Here is a 17,016-nt window from a genome sequence, read left to right on the forward strand (position 1 = left end):
CCTCTGTGCATCTTCAAGGGAAGGGTTTCTGGATCCATTTAAACCCAGCTGCTATTTTACCAAGATGTGGTGCTGCATTAAATCCTACATATATTTCATCTTGATTTCCCTGAATTCCCATCCTTTTAGTGAAAAGCTGGTGTGTGTTTGATATTTATACACCGGCATTGCAGAGGATCTGAGCATAACTTCGTGAAAATGGCTCTGCCAGGGAAATCTCGACTGCAATTCCAAATGCAGGTCTTGGAGAATCTCCTCAGAACCTTGGATGAGGAGTGTGGGATGGGGCTGTGCATTTATTGCCATGGCTGTGGCACCCGGCTGGTGACAGAGAGGAGGGAGAAGGGATGGTGAGAACCCAGGGAAGTGCAGCACAGGGAGACTGAGAGGTCCAGCCACACCGGGACCCCTTGTGTGCTGCAGCCAGAGGTCGCCTCTCCTCCTCATCTCTTCTTACTGGGAGCAACAAGGGCCCTGGCTGAGTTACTTCTGGGGAATGAGGGAGCAGGTCCCCTCCTCAACGACACCCTGCTAGAAAATACAGAGTAAATCACACCTGCCAATGCTTCTCCTTCAAAAAAAAATGAGCTGGAGCTGGAGTTGACTTAGGATATAGATCTCTATCCTCTCAGTCATTCGTGTGCTAGTTTTTCATAAACTTGGCTGCTTCTCGTTTGCCCTCTAATAATTCTCCGAAGGCTCATTTCCCCTGTATAACTCTGTGCAAACACAAAGTTGAGGAAAGGGTATTTAGACTCATCCTCCAGGAGTGCTGTTGTTGAGGAAATGCTTGTTTACCTACGTCAGTAATTTCCAAGAATATAATGTGCATTTGAAGATCAAATGTGAAAACTCCAGCATTTGGTTTTGGTTGAAGCTCCCGTGGAATTGCAGTCTGGCTGCTGCCGGCTGGCTCCTCACCTCAGATCACCAAAACCATGGAAAAGCAAGGGATTGCTGGCTCCAACAGTGGGAGGGTTAGCCCTGAACCCCTCCGTTTGTGAAGCCTTTATGGTATTATTATTCATGAGTGAGAATTCTGTTATTAGGTCTTCCCTTGTAGGTGAGGATAAATGTGATCAACAGCAGGAGCCATTAGGTGTTCCCTACAATGCAAGTTACCTTGCTACAGTTTTTTTCCTATATGTTTTCTTATTTTTTATGTATGCAAGGAGGAAAATATTTGTAAAAGTTAATAAATTTTTTTAAAATGTATTTACTAAGATTACAAAAGAATAACTCACTGATGACATGCCTGGCACACATCACACTCTCCCATCTTTTCCTGCAATTTCATGAAATCACAGAATCCTGGAATGGTTGGTGTTGGAAGGGATCTTAAAGCTCATCTCGTTCCATGCCCTGGCATGGGCAAGGACACCTTCCACTTGGCACTCCCAGTTTGCAGGGATGGACAGCCCAGAGAAGAACATCCCTGTTCTGGTGCCCCAGTACACAGAAGCATCAGGTCAGGTGTAACTGGGCAGGCGGGAGCAAGGCAGAGGGTGACACCCCCAGTCTGGGATTCCGGGACTCTGGGATTCCATGGTCATGATGGCAGCATGACTCCTAAATCCTGCGGCTGGAGGCTGGGCCTGAGGCGATTCCCGGGATGGTGTGGCGGCTGCAGGGGGATGAGGAGGTGCCCCGGGGTACTGGGGGTGCTCTCAGGCTGGCACCCCCGCCCTCACCTCGGGGTGCTGCTGTTCCTGGGGCCGTGCCCTGCTGCAGGACAAGGGCCTGTCTGCTGCTGCCCCTTTGCTGCGGCCCTGGCACAGCCCTCCAGCCCCTCCCATGCCCATGGACCATCCTGGCTCTCTCAGCTCCATTTCCCCCTGGCATTTTGCCCAATGCCCTGGCAGTGCAGGTGCCGCATCCCACGCCAAGCCACCCGTGTCCCTTGGGGCTACCGAGGCCACCTATGGACCCCATGGGGGCTCCCCGTCCCTGTGCCCTGTGGCTCGCTGGCCCTCCAGCAGGCACTGGGCTGTGGAGAGGGTGATGCCCTCCCGGGAGCCGGGCTCGGGGCGTTCGGGGTCTCCTTGTGCTGCATCCCAAGGTGCCTGTGCCCAGAAAAGGGTGGGATCATGGACAGGGCCGGACAGAGCAGCAGCTGGCACTGGGGAGGAAAGTTTGTAAAGAAAGTACTGAACACAGACTTCCCGGGGTATCAGAAGGAAAATTTATGCATCGCCTTTGAGTTCAACTTCTCCATTAAAGCTTTTTCCCTGTAATCTAGGGAGTTCTTATCTTGGTGACTTATGATGTTATGGAGGGGCTCATGCATGGAAAATGTCAATAGAAATAGTAACTCTAGAAGGGAAGGGCCTCCTAATTAGTCCCCATTTAGATTTTATGATGGCTTTGAGATCTGCTCATCCTGACAGTGCGCACTCTGGTTACATATTGTTCTAGCCTGAGGGAACCATAGGAAAATCCAGATTTATTGTACCTATCATACCAGCATATTTCATTTGCCATTATGAGCAGCCATCTCGCAATGATGCAGGAGTATTTATTACAGATTAAATTGTAGGACCTGGATGGTTTAGTGAGGTTCTTGAGGTATCATTTATGTCATTAACTGGCTCATTATCAGATCTGCAAATCTCAATTCCTTTTTTTGTGCCTTCTGTTTCCGAGCAGGGACCTGGGCTGGGCTCTGGCAGGCAGTGGGTCCCAGGGTGTGTGTGAGGCAGGAAGTACATCCATGGGGTGCTGGTTGCTGGGAGCTGGGGCTGCTCGGGTCCCTGGGGACCAGGAATCACCAGCTCCACATGGAAGCTGCCACACCTGCCCCGAGCGAGGTGTCACCCTCCACTCCTGCATGTCCCCACACCCATCCCTCTCCATTAAACCACAACTTAGAGAGGTGAAGCTGGGAAAGGTGGTGGTAGGAGAGGAGGTAATTTAACTCTAATTATTTAACAAGTCTGTTCCAGGCGTAAGCTTATTACCAGCGGCGAAAGGATACGCTGGATCTTCCTCTCTCTCTCTCTTTTATGCTTTATCTCTACTTGGAGAATTATTTGAAGAGGTTTAATCCAGCCTTGATTGTTGTTGTTAATGGGCAAGGAGAATGGGTTATTCCATGTGCTCAGCTGCTCGGCTCTCCAGAAAGGGAAAGGAGCTCTCAGACACTGCCTGGCTCTTCGATTTAGTGATATTATATGAATTTATTGTTCGATTCGACTCGCGTGTCCTGCCTTGTTGGTATTTGCCCTATTTACTCTCCTATATTGCTTTTTCATAAAACCAGGGGATGGCATTTAAGTTGTTGTGTTCTTTGGTATTAAAAGGCACTCGAAACAAGCCCGGGAGCACATCCTGGATTGTGGGGTTCAGGGCATGCTCTGCTGCAGAGCCTGCCCCACTCTTGGGTTGCTGAAATTAATTAGTTCCTGTGATGGCCAATATTTGTGGGGAAGATAAAGCTTGGGAAGACAGAAATAATGCATAAAAATGCCATCTCTTCTTGCCCCTCACTCTGCAGCCAAAGGCAGTGGAAAGGCTGCGGAGGGTGTTTGCAGTGGCTGATTGCACCCCAGAGTTACTTTTGTGAAAGTGATGATTTTGGGGCTCTAAACTCATGGCAATGTGAGGATAAATACCCCACTCCCTGGGGGTGTTCTCTGAGCTCCATAGGGCATCGTCCCAGCAGGAGCAGCTGCAGGGCAGTGCTGGAGGGACCAGGCAGGGAGGGAGAGGTGGGGGAGCCCAGCCCTATGAAAGTCCAGCTCACACTCCAAATCAGGGCATTGGCACCCAAATATTCACCTGACACTGGTGCCAGAGCCAGCCCCATGGAGGCTCCTGTGCTGGACTTGTTGCTGGACCCCTTGTGGGGGGGTCTCTCCCTGTCCCTGCTCAGCACACCCAGAGCCCCCCACGCTGTCTCCTCACCCCAAGACCTTCCCCAGAACACCTGAACATTCCCTGTAAGGACAGGCACACACCAAACCTCCAAATCCATTATGCCTTTTGGAGACCTGTGAAAATTAATGCTTCCCAGTGGCTGGTGCTCTGCTACTAATTTTATTTATTTTATTTATTTATTTTATCGAACACTTTGTGCCTGTCTTTGAGCCAGAGCTGTCTGCTCCAGGGTTAAACTGTGCACACCAGGTTGAAAATAGAAGGTGTGTGAGCATTTAGACTGTGCTTTTCCTTGAAAAGCATCAGGAACCTCTAAGCTTTAAAAATGTTTAAATGAGATGCTTCTCGCTCTCATTTACACACATCTCTTCCCTCTTTATTTATTTTACGTTGTGTTTTCCTTTATCGGTCAAAAAAAAAAAGGGACATTTATAAACTAAAAGAAGAATTGTTGGATATTTATCTCAAATCAGTCTTCCAACATCTGCCGGGGTGAGGAAATCCTGCACAAGAATGGCAGTAGAAGTGGCAGTGTGTGTGCGTCCCCTCTTAAGGGATATTTTCTCTTCTGGCAGCTGCAGTGCCACCAGGAAATTTAGGTATTTTGTGTGCCTGAAACCTACATCTGCAGCAGCGAGGAAAGCGCCGCTGAGCAGGGGTGGTTCGGACATTGTTCAGCTATTCCCGCGCTGGGTGTTTTAAAATGAAAATGGACTGTAATTAATAAAAATAAATAAATAAATAAATGCCTTTACCTGAGTTGACAGCAAATTACTGAGAATTAAGGGCTGAAGGAGCTGTCTCCCCAGGCTGGATACCACAGGTACCCCTGGATAAACACAGATCTGCTTGAACGGGCTCCTTGGAATAAGCGCCACAGCTGAGCCTGCTTTGTAAGGACGCCCAGGCTCGGTCTTTGCTGTATAATCTGAATATTGAGGCTGCTCGTTAATCTCCATTCCTGGTTTAGGCTGGGCTGGGCTGTTCCAGCGGCGGTGGCTGGGTTGCCGTAGGAACAAGGAATTCAAGTAAATATGCTCAGGAAGGAGAAATGTCTACTAATTAAATGTGAGTAGCATTGATAAAGGGCCAGGGCTGGGAAAAGGTAGAACGTGATGGCCTTCCTTGTAATTCATTAGAAAATACATTTATATCTGTATCTGTATCTATATCTATATCTATATCTATATTTGTATATATTTTATATATATGGATATTATTAGAGAAATAATACAGAAAATACATATATAGGTATCTGCATACCTATAAAAATATATATGGATAGTAATATAGCAAATGCATCTATATATTTCTATATATAATATATATGGGGTAACAATATAAAAATACATATGTGTATATATATATATATAAAATATATATGAGAGGTTTACAAGACTTATAAATGATACATATACCTCTTTGTGGGGAGAATTACATACGTTGAAAATGACAGCAACATTTTTATATAGAAGTCACACTTTATACCTTTTTTCCCTTTTGTGGCTATAAATTCCATAATCTTCTCAGAACCCTTTTATGGCTTTCACGTGGCAGATGAAGACATTCATTGTCTCTGTGGGTGCTGGGGGCCCCGATTCACCCTCTCCAACACCCACCTTGCACAGCTGGGTGACATTCTTCATGGAAAGGGACCCTGTACCCCACTTGGTGCCTCAGTTTACCCTGGGGGAAAATGTAATAATCAAACTTCTGATCTCCCACTTCCTCTTTGTTTGCTCCTTAGCTGACTCCTTTTTTTATCCCAGGCAAGAACTATTTAATCCTGCAGCCATAAATCAAGCCCAGCTGGACCCCCGCAGGCGCCAGGGCCATTTGGTGCCAAGCACAACTGGCTGGGCAGGGATGCTGGCAGCATCCAGCATCTCCCAAATATATCCTTCCAAGCCAAACGAATGGCAAACATGGGTAATTAATGGCACACTGATAGACAATAAGCACAATAAGTAAACTGGTATTACTGGTGGGGAAACTGAGGCAGGAAAGGAGATGCAGATTTCATTTAAAGCTGTGTAGATGTGGCACTCGGGGACACGGGTTAGTGGTGAGCACGGTGGTGCTGGGTTAAAGCCTGGACTCGATGGACTTGGAGGGCTTTTCCAACCCAAATGATTCAGTGATTCTATGGTAAAGCCTCTCTTATTGGAAAGTTGTCTTTGTTAGCTTCCCCTTCCTGGAATCCCAGGGACATGCCTGGCTTTGGTGAGCACATGAACCACAGGGAAGGGGAGAACCAGGGGTTGATTTTTGTGTGTGTCACCCCACAGCCAGCAGCCCTTCTGCAGCCACAGCCAGGCCCCGGTGCCGCAGGGGCTGTCCACAGAGCAGGAGGGTGGATACCAGAACTCCTGCAGCAGCACCCGGGAGCATCACTGGTTCCTGGCAGCAGTGCATGCAGGGGGGTCCCTAAAGACCGGGTTTTTACTGAATTTCTGCCAGCTGTGCAGCTGATGTTCCACCCGCCGGGCAGCGGCTCCCGGCGGAGCAGGATGAGGTGTCTTCATCTGCATAAGCACGTGGACTCTGCACTCGTTTCATTCTCATTTTTAATTACAGTTCAAGGACTAAATCCATCTCAGTCAGGCTTGTGCTCAGCTGGGATGAATCCAGCGAGGGTCCCAGATTTACAGCAGGGCGGGAAGAGCAGGGTGTGCCTGGGATCCTGATGCTCCCGTGCTCCCTGGGGGCTTTTACACTTAGTCCTGGCTGGTTCTTTTTACACTTGCCTTGGCTGTTACCCTTGGCCATGTCCCTGAGGAAGCAGGGGTCTGGGCAGGGCTCAAAGTGCCTCACTGGCCAGAGCAGCTCTGGGCTCTCTGCTGGCACCCTTTTAGTGCTGTCACCTTCTGTCCATCACTGCCTCGGCTTCTCCTGTCCGCACGTGGGACGGACCCAAAGCCCTGTCCTTCCCCTCTGTGGGGGCAGGCCCTGGTGGGCAGCAGGACACCACAGCCACCGTGCCACCGCCGGTGCCTGTCCCTGCCATAGGCACACGCACGAGGCCCAGGCGATATCCAGCAGCTCCCCACACCGATGGAAAAGTGCCTGGAAGAGAGACAGGCTGATCTCGGTGCCCCCGACCATTTACAATTTATATGTCCTTGTCAGACGGGGAGTTTGATAACTCTAATGTCATGTTTGTCCTTCACCCGGAGAAAATCTCCTTTAAAGATCACCAGCCCGGCTCTATTGACAGGAACCGTGCAGGTCACGCTGTTAACTTGTGTGGGATTGTTCCAAAATGCAGATCTTTATCTTGACTGGAAAAAGAAGGAGAGAAAGCCCCAAACCCCTGTGACTCCCAAACGGGATGGGGCCCAGAGCAGGTCTGGCTCTGGAGGGGAGCTGGGTGAACTGTGGGGACGCAGCAGCCCCATGGTGCCAGAGCCTGGATGGCTCCTCCAGCACAACCAGGGTGTGTTGGGCAGGATTTCTTTCCATTTCTGAGCAAAGCTCTCTGAAATGTGAATATTTCCATGCCCTGTCTGAACACTTCTGCTCATCCCTGGTACTTTCATTTTCCAGGAGTCCTGCACACACAGCTCCCAGTAAAGCCATGTTAGAAGAGGAACAGATCCCTTGGGCAGAGCCTGTGGTGCAGCAGCACACCTGGGTTTGGTGGCATCACCACCTCTTTCCCCATGCCCTGGCAGCCAGGAACACTTCCCTCCCTGCTGGCAGCTCTGCCTGGCACAGCCCTGACCAGTGGGGCTGGGGGACGCTGGGGATGTTGGGCTGCTGTGGCCGTGATGGGCAGAAGCTGTGGCTCTCCTGAGAGCAGGAAGCTTCCTGGAGAACATGAGCTGGGATGTTGGGAGCCTTGCTCCTCTCTGAGCCAGAGAAACTCCCAGCCCCGGACACTGGAGCTGTTGTGCCCACGACAGTCACCTGAGCAGTGCAGGTTTGCTCTCTCTGGAGGTGCATCCATGCCTTGCTCAGCAGTTGCAGCTTTCCAAGGGATGCTGCTCCCAACATGTCCCATGGGACACCACGAGGGATGCTCCGTGAGACAAAGACACCTTCAGAATTTCAGCCCCTTTTTATTGGCCTCGTTACTATGTCTCTCTTGACATTGACATGTCCTTGAAACACTCCGCTCTTGGCCGCTGCTCTGTGTCCCCTTTGGGAGCTGCCACTGCCGAGGAGCCCCCGCAGCCCATGGGAGCTGCACGGGGGCAGCGAGCCAGGCGAGCCCCGGGCGTGCAGCTGCAGCTCCCCAGTGCTGAGGGCTGAGCGAGGAGAGAAGGATCCCTTGGGAACTTATAACCTGAACTCCAGTGCGCACGTCACACAACGCACTGGTTGTGCAGGAGCGCTGGCAGGTCCAGCCAGCTGGATTCAGCCTTAAAAAGAAGGGAAGACAAAGCACCCCCAAGGGCCTGACCCCGAGCTGTCCTGCTGGGGAGAGCAGTGTGATGCTGGGTTTATGCACCCAGGGAGCGCAGGCTGTGCCCAGGGCACACGTGGGACTCCCGTTAATTTAAGGGGAATTATGTGAATTGTACAGCATGGGTTGACTATACTCCTGAGTATTGCAGTTATTATGTTTACCATCAATATTCATGAAGGCTTTTTAAAAAAAAAAAAAAAAAAAAAGGCAGGAGCAGGGAAATTTTGCTCTGAACCAGAGAACTGCCACATCTTCTGGGAGTGCCTGCGGAAGCTGTGTGCTTTTCCCAATTTATTTTTCCTCTGTTTTTCTCAGAGTGTTGTCTGGAGTTCTGAGAGCAGCTGTTGAAAAAAACAAATTGTGCTGGTGCACTTCATTTAACAAGGGTCCGGAGGGACCGGACAAGGGGAATGGCTCCCCCCTGATAGAAGGCAGGGTTGGATGGATCAGTGGGAGGAAATTCTTGGCTGTGAGGATGGGGAGGCCCTGGCACAGGGTGCCCAGAGCAGCTGGGGCTGCCCCTGGATCCCTGGAAGTGTGCAAGGCCAGGCTGGATGGGGCTTGGAGCAGCCTGGGACACTCCCCCTGCCGATGGCAGGGATAGGATGGGATGGGATGGGCTTTAAAGCCCCTTCCAACCCAAACCATTCTGGTATTCCAGGAGTGTAGCAATCATCATTGCTATGTTTGGCCTCTTCAGGAAATGGATTTGGTTTGATTGTTAATTTGCTTTGGAATTTTCCAGCCCAGGCATCTCCCTTGTCTAAGGAAACATGTAACTTTAGTGCAGAGAATCTTAGGAAATCTGGGCTCTCCTTGTACAGCTCTTGTCTGGGTGGATGCTCCGGTACAAGTTGTGTCCAGTGCTAAAGGCCAAAATTCTGTAGGTTTTTCCCTGTTATTGCTGAAAAAGCATTTTGTCTTTTATAGTTATCACAGTATCAGGTATCCCCCCCTTCGCAGGCAGCACTTCGATTTCTGCCAACAACTGCGGATGTTGCTGACACTGGGGGAAGCAAGGGGTGTGGGCAGCCACGGGGTGCAGGTGGGGAGGAGAAGGGTCTCCATTCCCAGTGTGGTGCCCTGTGACGGGGCAGGGCCCCTCTCCCCTCTGATTAAAGCCAGCAGAGGGAAAAAAGGCAGCAGTGGGCCCTCGCCTTCTGCTGCTGCCTCCACCGGCGGCCCCGCGCAGGCTGCCAACAGGGCACTGCTCTGCCAGTTGTAAATTTTAATTGGCCATCTGGGGAAAGCACAAACCACTGACTAGAGATTAATCAGTAAATTAACCCAGGCATAATACACATTTCCCAGCGGGGCCCGGGCTGCTGGAGGCTGGGGCGGAGCAGCCGGGATGCGGGAGGATCGTGCAGGGATGCTGTTATTGCTTACCGCCGAACATCCTCCCCGTGTCCCCAAATTCCCTTCAGCGTGACCTTGGCGGTGCCCCTGATTTGTATGGCAGTTGCCGAGAGGTTTCCCCGTAAGTGCTCGACACAGATGGCACAGGTAGCGCTGCCGGCGGGACGCGCTGATGAATCAGGGGTGTGACACCTTCCCTCTGCTGAGCTGTTCCCGCTGCCTCCGGGAAGAAAAAAAAAAGCGGCTGTGCCCGGGGGGGGCTCAGGGCTTCGGGCTGGGCAGCCAGTGCTCAGCCTGTAAATAGAGCTGGGGAGAAATAAACACCGGCAAGGACAAGTTTCGCATCCATTTTTTCTTATTCTTCATCCTGCAGAAAGATTCCGGGCCTGCATCGCATAGCAGGAATCACATCTGGCTGGCACATCCTGGCCCAGGTGCCTCTCTGGCTGCAGAACCCTGATGGGGACAGGCTAGGGGCAGGAGAATCTCAAGCTCTGACTTGTGCTGTTCAGGGAAGATGCAAACCCCACCTTGCCTTCGATGGTCCCATCCCATGTGGTTGGCAGGAGCAGTGGGGAGGAGCAGGAGGGTGAACCCTGACCAGCAGCAGCATCACTCTCCAGTCCAGGCTGCAGGAGCCCGTGGGGTTTGGGTTCAAACACATCTCATAAGGACAGTTGTGATGCACTCCCCATCCCTGGAAGTGGGAAGTGTTCCAGGCCAGGCTGGACCAGGAGGGGATCACAGAATCACAAAGCCCCAGAACAGTTTGGGTTGGGAGGGACTTTCAAGCTCATCTCGTTCCACCGCCTGCCATGGGCAGGGCCACCTTCCACTATCCCACATTGCTCCAAGCCCCATCCAGGTATCCTGGCTGATGGAATAACACAACACGTGAGCTGCACTCATGCACTCCAATGCTTATTTCCCCTGGATGGAAATCTCTGCCCCACTTGTGAAGTGCTTTGGGATATTTGCAGAAAGCAGCCCTGTCCCCCACGCACAGTCAGCACCACGGGGACACCTTCTCCACCAGCCGTGGGATTTAAGTTTTGTGGCGTGGTTCGGTTTGTTGGCCCCTAGGACTGACTCTCCTAAAGAACGAGCCTGGCTTTTCGGAATTTAAATATTTCTCCTAATAAGTGGTTCCTTGGCTGGAAATATATGGATGCACCACTGTATCATGTCTGTGATTTTGCATTTTCCCTACTGTCTCTTCTGCCTGACATGATAATGAGCTCTGTGTTAAGCCAGAAAAAAGCAATTTTCTCCTGAGGTTAATTTCTTTGGATTGCCCACCTGAAGTGGGGAGTTGCATATAAATTCTAATTTGTACTGAAGTGCAGAAGATTGAGTTAGTTTTTTTGGCGTAGATGATACAGCGCAAATCCTTATTGACATACAGGGTGTTTTGTTCTGCCTTCCTGGCAATTGCCTTGGGGAGAGAATGATGATGATACCAGTTGTGGCTCTTTGGGTCTCTTTGAACAGGCTCCAGCTTTACAACAAGTACCTCAACTGCCAGAGGGCAGTTGGGATATTGGTTTACATGGGATATTGGGAAGGAATTCCTGGCTGGGAGGGTGGGCAGGCCCTGGCACAGGGTGCCCATAGAAGCTGTGACTGTCCCTGGATCCCTGGAAGTGTCCACGGCCAGGCTGGATGGGGCTTGGAGCAGCCTGGGACAGTGGGAGGTGTCCCTGCCCATGGCAGGGGTGGGACTGGATGGGCTTTGAGGTCTCTTCCAACACAGGCTGTGTTCTGTGATTTTAGAACACTCCTAGTTCATCCCAGTGAAACAAATAGATAAAAATTAATTTATTGAGCTACCAGAGGGATAGGGGACCTGAAAACTAAAGGAATCAAGTAGTAGGAAAAGAAAAAAAAACAGCAGGAGATGCTTTGATCATGGGAAGCAATGTTTCACAAGAGCTGGGACCATAGGAAGGCAGGGAGAAGACAGGTTGTTCTCAGACAGACAAAATAGAGGCAAACCCCTGTTCTCTCCAGCGTGCTGGAAACCCTGAGGGGAGGGTCCCACCCGCTGACCCCTGACTGAGTGTGGCACTGTCCTGTCAGGCACTCGGGGCAGAGCGAGCAGCCGAAGGACTCCCACAGCCTGCGTCTCTCCACGATGGTTCCGGGGAGGAGTCCTGTCACAGAGTCACGGGATCACAGAATCACAGAATCCCTGAGGCTGGAAAACCCCTCCCAGCCCATGGAGTCCAACCTGTGACCAACTGCCACCTTGTCCCCAGCCCAGAGCACTGAGCGCCACATCCAGGAATTCCCTGGACACCCTGTGGGGTGGGGACTCCAAACCTCCCTGGGCAGCTCCTGCCAAGACCTGACCACCCTTTCCATGGAGAAATTCCTCCTAAAATCTCATGTCCCACTGGCACTGCACAGGACGGGCATGGCGAGGTCTGGCCAGAGCAGCTCTGCCTTCTGCAGTTCTGGTCTCCTCCTCACCAGGGCTGCTGGAGGATTTACCTCTCTGTGGGACAATCAGCCCAGTTATTTCCTTACCTGAGTCCATTTTCTTTCAACTGAGCCTGAAGTCTGGAGTTTTTCCCAGACTGCCAGACTGCCCCCCCAGCATCACTCAGCATTTCATAGGGAGAGGCAAACTGGTGTTGTGATTAATATGTAAAACTCCTAATTAATGGTGGGTCTCAGAGCAGCATGCATAAGTAATTCCTTTGTATTTGATAACAGGGTGTATTGGAGGGGCTCTACACCTCATTATTACCCACCAACTTCCTTAAAGGGTGGGCAGCGCCTTCCTGACAGCCCCTGGTACGGCACTCAAGGGCATGGAAAAACATATTAATGGACGTGGGGAAATGGCTTGGGTTGTGATAATTCCCTACCAAGGAGATAGGAAGGGGAGTGACCAGGAAAGGGGAGGGACCGAGGGACATTAACTCCAGCATCCTCCTTGGTGTGGCTGGGCAAGAGCTCAATCTTCCTCGGCTGTGCCTTTGGTAACACCCATGTGTACAGGCACTGGGGGCTGATGGAAAATCACCCATGGTTTAATAACTGTGATTTTTATTGTATTTTTTAAATAGACCAATCAGAGATGGACACCTACAATGGCATCTCCCTGAGCCCTGGAGATACACTGTCTTACTAAGTGGCAAAACCACCCAAATTCAGCACCCAACTCAAACAATGCAGTTGAAAAAAAGACAGAAAAAAAGAAGGTTGGTGGCTGCAGGAATTGAGTCCTGGGTAGCTCAGGTGGTCTGGGACCCTCCTGGACCTCCTGAGTGAGGGGCTTGGTGTGTAAAGCTGCCACAGGAAAGGAGTTTTTTTAAGAGGGATTTTGGGGAGAGAATGTTTGTGTACTGGGGAGGGCCAGGCTGGCATATGCCTACTGGAAGTGACTGTGAAGAACATATGGTTTCATTTAATGCAAGAGACTTTGTGGATTATAATTGAGTAGATAATTGGGAAAGGGTGAAGATTATGAGAGGGTGGGACTCAGTAATTATTCAAAGCTGCTTTAAAAGACTGGCAGATACTCCTTGACAAAGGCCTGGGAGGGGTCAGAACTTTGCTCCATCATTTCCTGCTTCTCCAGAAGTCATGTTTAAGCATGTGTGAGGAATCAGGAATAAGGTGCTGGGGTGCTGGGCTGGTATGGGATGGCGATGCCCTGGCCATAGCACGTGTGCTCAGCCCAACATCCTCAGCTGCTAGCACGGACCTGGTGGAATGGCTTGGCATGAAAATTTCCATGGGGATGGCCAAAAACACAGATAAAAGCTGTTGAGCTGACAAAGAGTAGATTTAGATGAGGTATTGGGAAGGAACTCTTAGCTGTGAGGGTGGTGGTTTCCCAGAGCAGCTCTGGCTGCCCCTGGATCCCTGGAAGTGTCCAAGGCCAGGCTGGACAGGGCTTGGAGCAGCCTGGGACAGTGGAAGGTGTTCTGGCAGGCGGTGGCACTGGATGGGCTTTGAGGTCCCTTCCAACCCAACCCATTCCAGGATTCAGTGGTTCTGTGGTTCAGCGTGGCCCTGAAGGTGCTGCTCACACGCCTTTGGAGGTGCTGCAGCGATGGACGCGCGTGTCGGCACCGACTGTTCTGCACCCACATTGGCTTCTTTGACTCTGAAGAGTGAACATTGATTTCAATTATTTAAAATTCTGGCCTGTCAAAATATATGTGAATAAACAAATCTGAGCGGGCAAACAACGCTCTCATATCCCAAATATTTCTTCTCTTCAGCATGCCTCTCCAGAAAAGCCCGGACGTGTATCTCAAATAATTAGATTTTGTTCAGTAATCAAACTCAATCAGACGGATTCTCTGTGAACTACTTTTATACCCACAATGAGGAATGTGTGTCGTTCCCTGTGCATTTGCATATTTTTCCATAAACCTAAAACCAATCAATTTTGAAGAGTTATGATAATATAAAGAATCCGAGGCAATTACATGTCTTTTAAACAGGGATTCAAAATGCATTCCGCTGGCGAGGTTCATGGAGCAAAGCAGTCAAAACTTCTTTAACCCTTTTAGTGGCACCTGGGTGGGGGTGTTGTGGTGGAGCTGGTGCCAGGGCTGCAGCTGGGGGTGTTAATTCCTCCTGGTCATTCATTCCCTGTCCCACCCCTGGGCCGGTGCTGTCACTGCCTTTCTGTGGCTCCAGCCCGGAGCTCTGGTGGCACGGCATGGAGCGGCCCTGCCAGGGGACCCGTCCCAGGGGCCGATAGGCAAATTAGCAGCACCATATTTTCCTCCCGATTCCGCCAAATATCACATCGGCCGCCATATGGGCTGGAACACAGACTTCTCGGGGATTTCATTTTCATAAACAGGGAGGAATTATGCAAAGTGCTATAGGTAGGGCTTGGAAATGTTTTTTTAAAACAGCCATTTGGTGGAAACGACTTTTTAATGATTTTTCTCTGTGGTTCTGCCTGGCTACAGAAGCCTTTTCCATGTTTATTAAGTAGTTGAGGTTTTGTCTTCTGCGCTGCTAATGCTCTGATCCGGAGCAGGCAGAGCACCTCCGGGGGTTCGGATGGGCACCCCGAGCTGCACGTCCCATCTGACAAGCTTCACTGTGGAGGGGAGCTGTCCTCAAAACCTGACTGTGTGCCTTAAAAGGGGATTTTTTCAGTGTGTTTGTGCCCATGCTGTACCCCCAGGGACCAGGCACACGTGCAGAGCCCGTGCCCGAGGGATGGGGCAGCTCCTGAGGCAAACACCAGCATTTATAAGGAAACTACCTCCACCCCACTGGCAGCAATTAAAGCACAGCTGTCACCTCCCCGTCCGTGCCGTGTGTGCGTCACACGCTGCAGCTGAAAGGACGACATATATCCAAGGAACAGCATCATTCAGGGAAAAACAGGTGGAGAAAGAAGATATCTCCAGCGTGCCTGACAGGGAGGAAAGCGTGTTTGCTCAGAGTATATTGGAGACCCAGATTCGGAGGAGGTCATGCTTGTGGAAATATTACCACTGTAATATCGGCAGGGTCGCGGCTGCAGGCAGGTTTGGGCTGTGCAGGGCTGGCACGTGAAACAAGTGTGGGAGCAGCACACCTGGGCACCCACCTTCCCCCCTGCCTCCCCTCCCTGCCACCCCAAACCCTGCTGATGTTCCCCTCCACGAGCCTTTGTCTCTATTCTCCAACCTCCCCACATCTTGTGGACCTATATTCCAGCCCAGACCTTTGTGGACATCCTTGTGGACCCCAGTCCCTCTCCAAACCTCCGTGAACCCCTCGTTCTCTCCAAACCTTGTAAACCCCTAGTTCTCTCCAGATTCCTATGGACCTCTGGTCCCAAACCTATGTGGACCTTCTTGTGGAAATCTAGTCCTCTCCAGACCCTCGTGAACCTCTGGTCCCCACCAGACCCACTCCTCAGTGGATCATCTGCAAGTTCAGGATCTGGAGAACGTAGGGCTGGGGGCAGGAGGAGGTGACAGGAGCCGATAAATGGGATTTCCAGACCATGTCACTGGAGATAAAGATGGCACTGGGAAAGACTTGGCAGAACACCCCAGGGAGCACCAGCCCAGCCTCTCTGGGCTGCAGGGATGTGCTGCTCCGGAGCAGAGGAGGAACAGGAATTAGCTGTGGCTTATCAACTCTGACTCCTCAGGTACGAGCTGTGCTGCTGCCTGGGTGGGAAGGGCAGGGGGGGCGAGGGAAGAGGGAGGGTCCGCAAAAAGCGGCCACTGTTGTTTGGGAGAGCCAGGGGCAGCGGCAACACCCCCTGCAGACCCTCAGTTCATGTAAATTCATATTTATTGGCCTTGTCATTCTTCTGAAAGGGGAAGAAATTCATTCTGCATCGCTGTCATTTGTTTCCTACTGGAATATCTTTCACCAGCATTTCCAGTGTCCTCTCCCCTTGCGAATGAGTAATGGGGGAAAGTAACTTTGGAAATGACATTGCAATGTAATCATCCATATTGTGTATTGTGGTTAAAATTGATTAAAATAATATTGAAACTCCCCCAAGGGATTATGCAATTATAAGTCAAGTCCCAAATGGAAAAGGTTTTTGAGAACTTGGCAGATGTCTTAATGAAAATGAAGCATTATAGTAATATATTAGTGCTATTTGTATATTATTGACAGCAGGATCACTAAACTGTATAAATTACTGTCCACAAGAATGGCTGAATTGTTTTCCTTTCAGGAAATTTTTAATCAAATATAATTTCAGAAAAATAATTGTTTAATTTTGGCCTTACCTTTGATCTGCACGTTGATGGATCAATTATTAAACTGAGTTTTAGCCACTCATTCGCTTTGGAAGTTGACACTTTAAATATTTGATTTTGCACCCATTTTGTTTTATTACAGAATAAATTGTGGCGAATGCCAGAGACTATTGCATGCAGCCTTCCGATGAAAGGCGGCCGGCGGCTCCCAACTTTTGTTTGCTGCCCCCCTGGCACGGCCCTTCTGAAGGCTGTGGGGGAGCAGGAGTGGGGATGGGAGGAGGGCAAGTTCCCCTTAGGGAATCGCCCTCCACTGGGGGGATGTGGGACCCTTTGGAGCCGCCTCCTTAAGGCTGGGGATTTGGTGGGTGTTTCCTCCTGCCCCACACAAAGCAGCCCTGCATAAATAAACAGGGAATTCGCATTGGGAGATTTACTCCCATACAGGAATTTCTGTCCCAGTGGTTAAGAAATAAACTGCCTGCCTGCAAGTACATAATATTTTAGTCTCTAATTTTAAAAATATGCTGTATTTTAATATCTTTTTTAAAACAGATACCACTTTTTATGAAGCACTACATGAGTTGCTGATGGATAAATCACCCAAGCATGGTTAAAGAGACCCTAATCTCCAGATGGTACCAGATCCATTTAATTGTATCCTCTGACCTCATC

Source organism: Corvus brachyrhynchos, unplaced genomic scaffold, assembly GCF_000691975.1.
Source record: "Corvus brachyrhynchos isolate BGI_N302 unplaced genomic scaffold, ASM69197v1 scaffold45, whole genome shotgun sequence".
In the NCBI taxonomy this organism is placed as follows: domain Eukaryota; kingdom Metazoa; phylum Chordata; class Aves; order Passeriformes; family Corvidae; genus Corvus; species Corvus brachyrhynchos.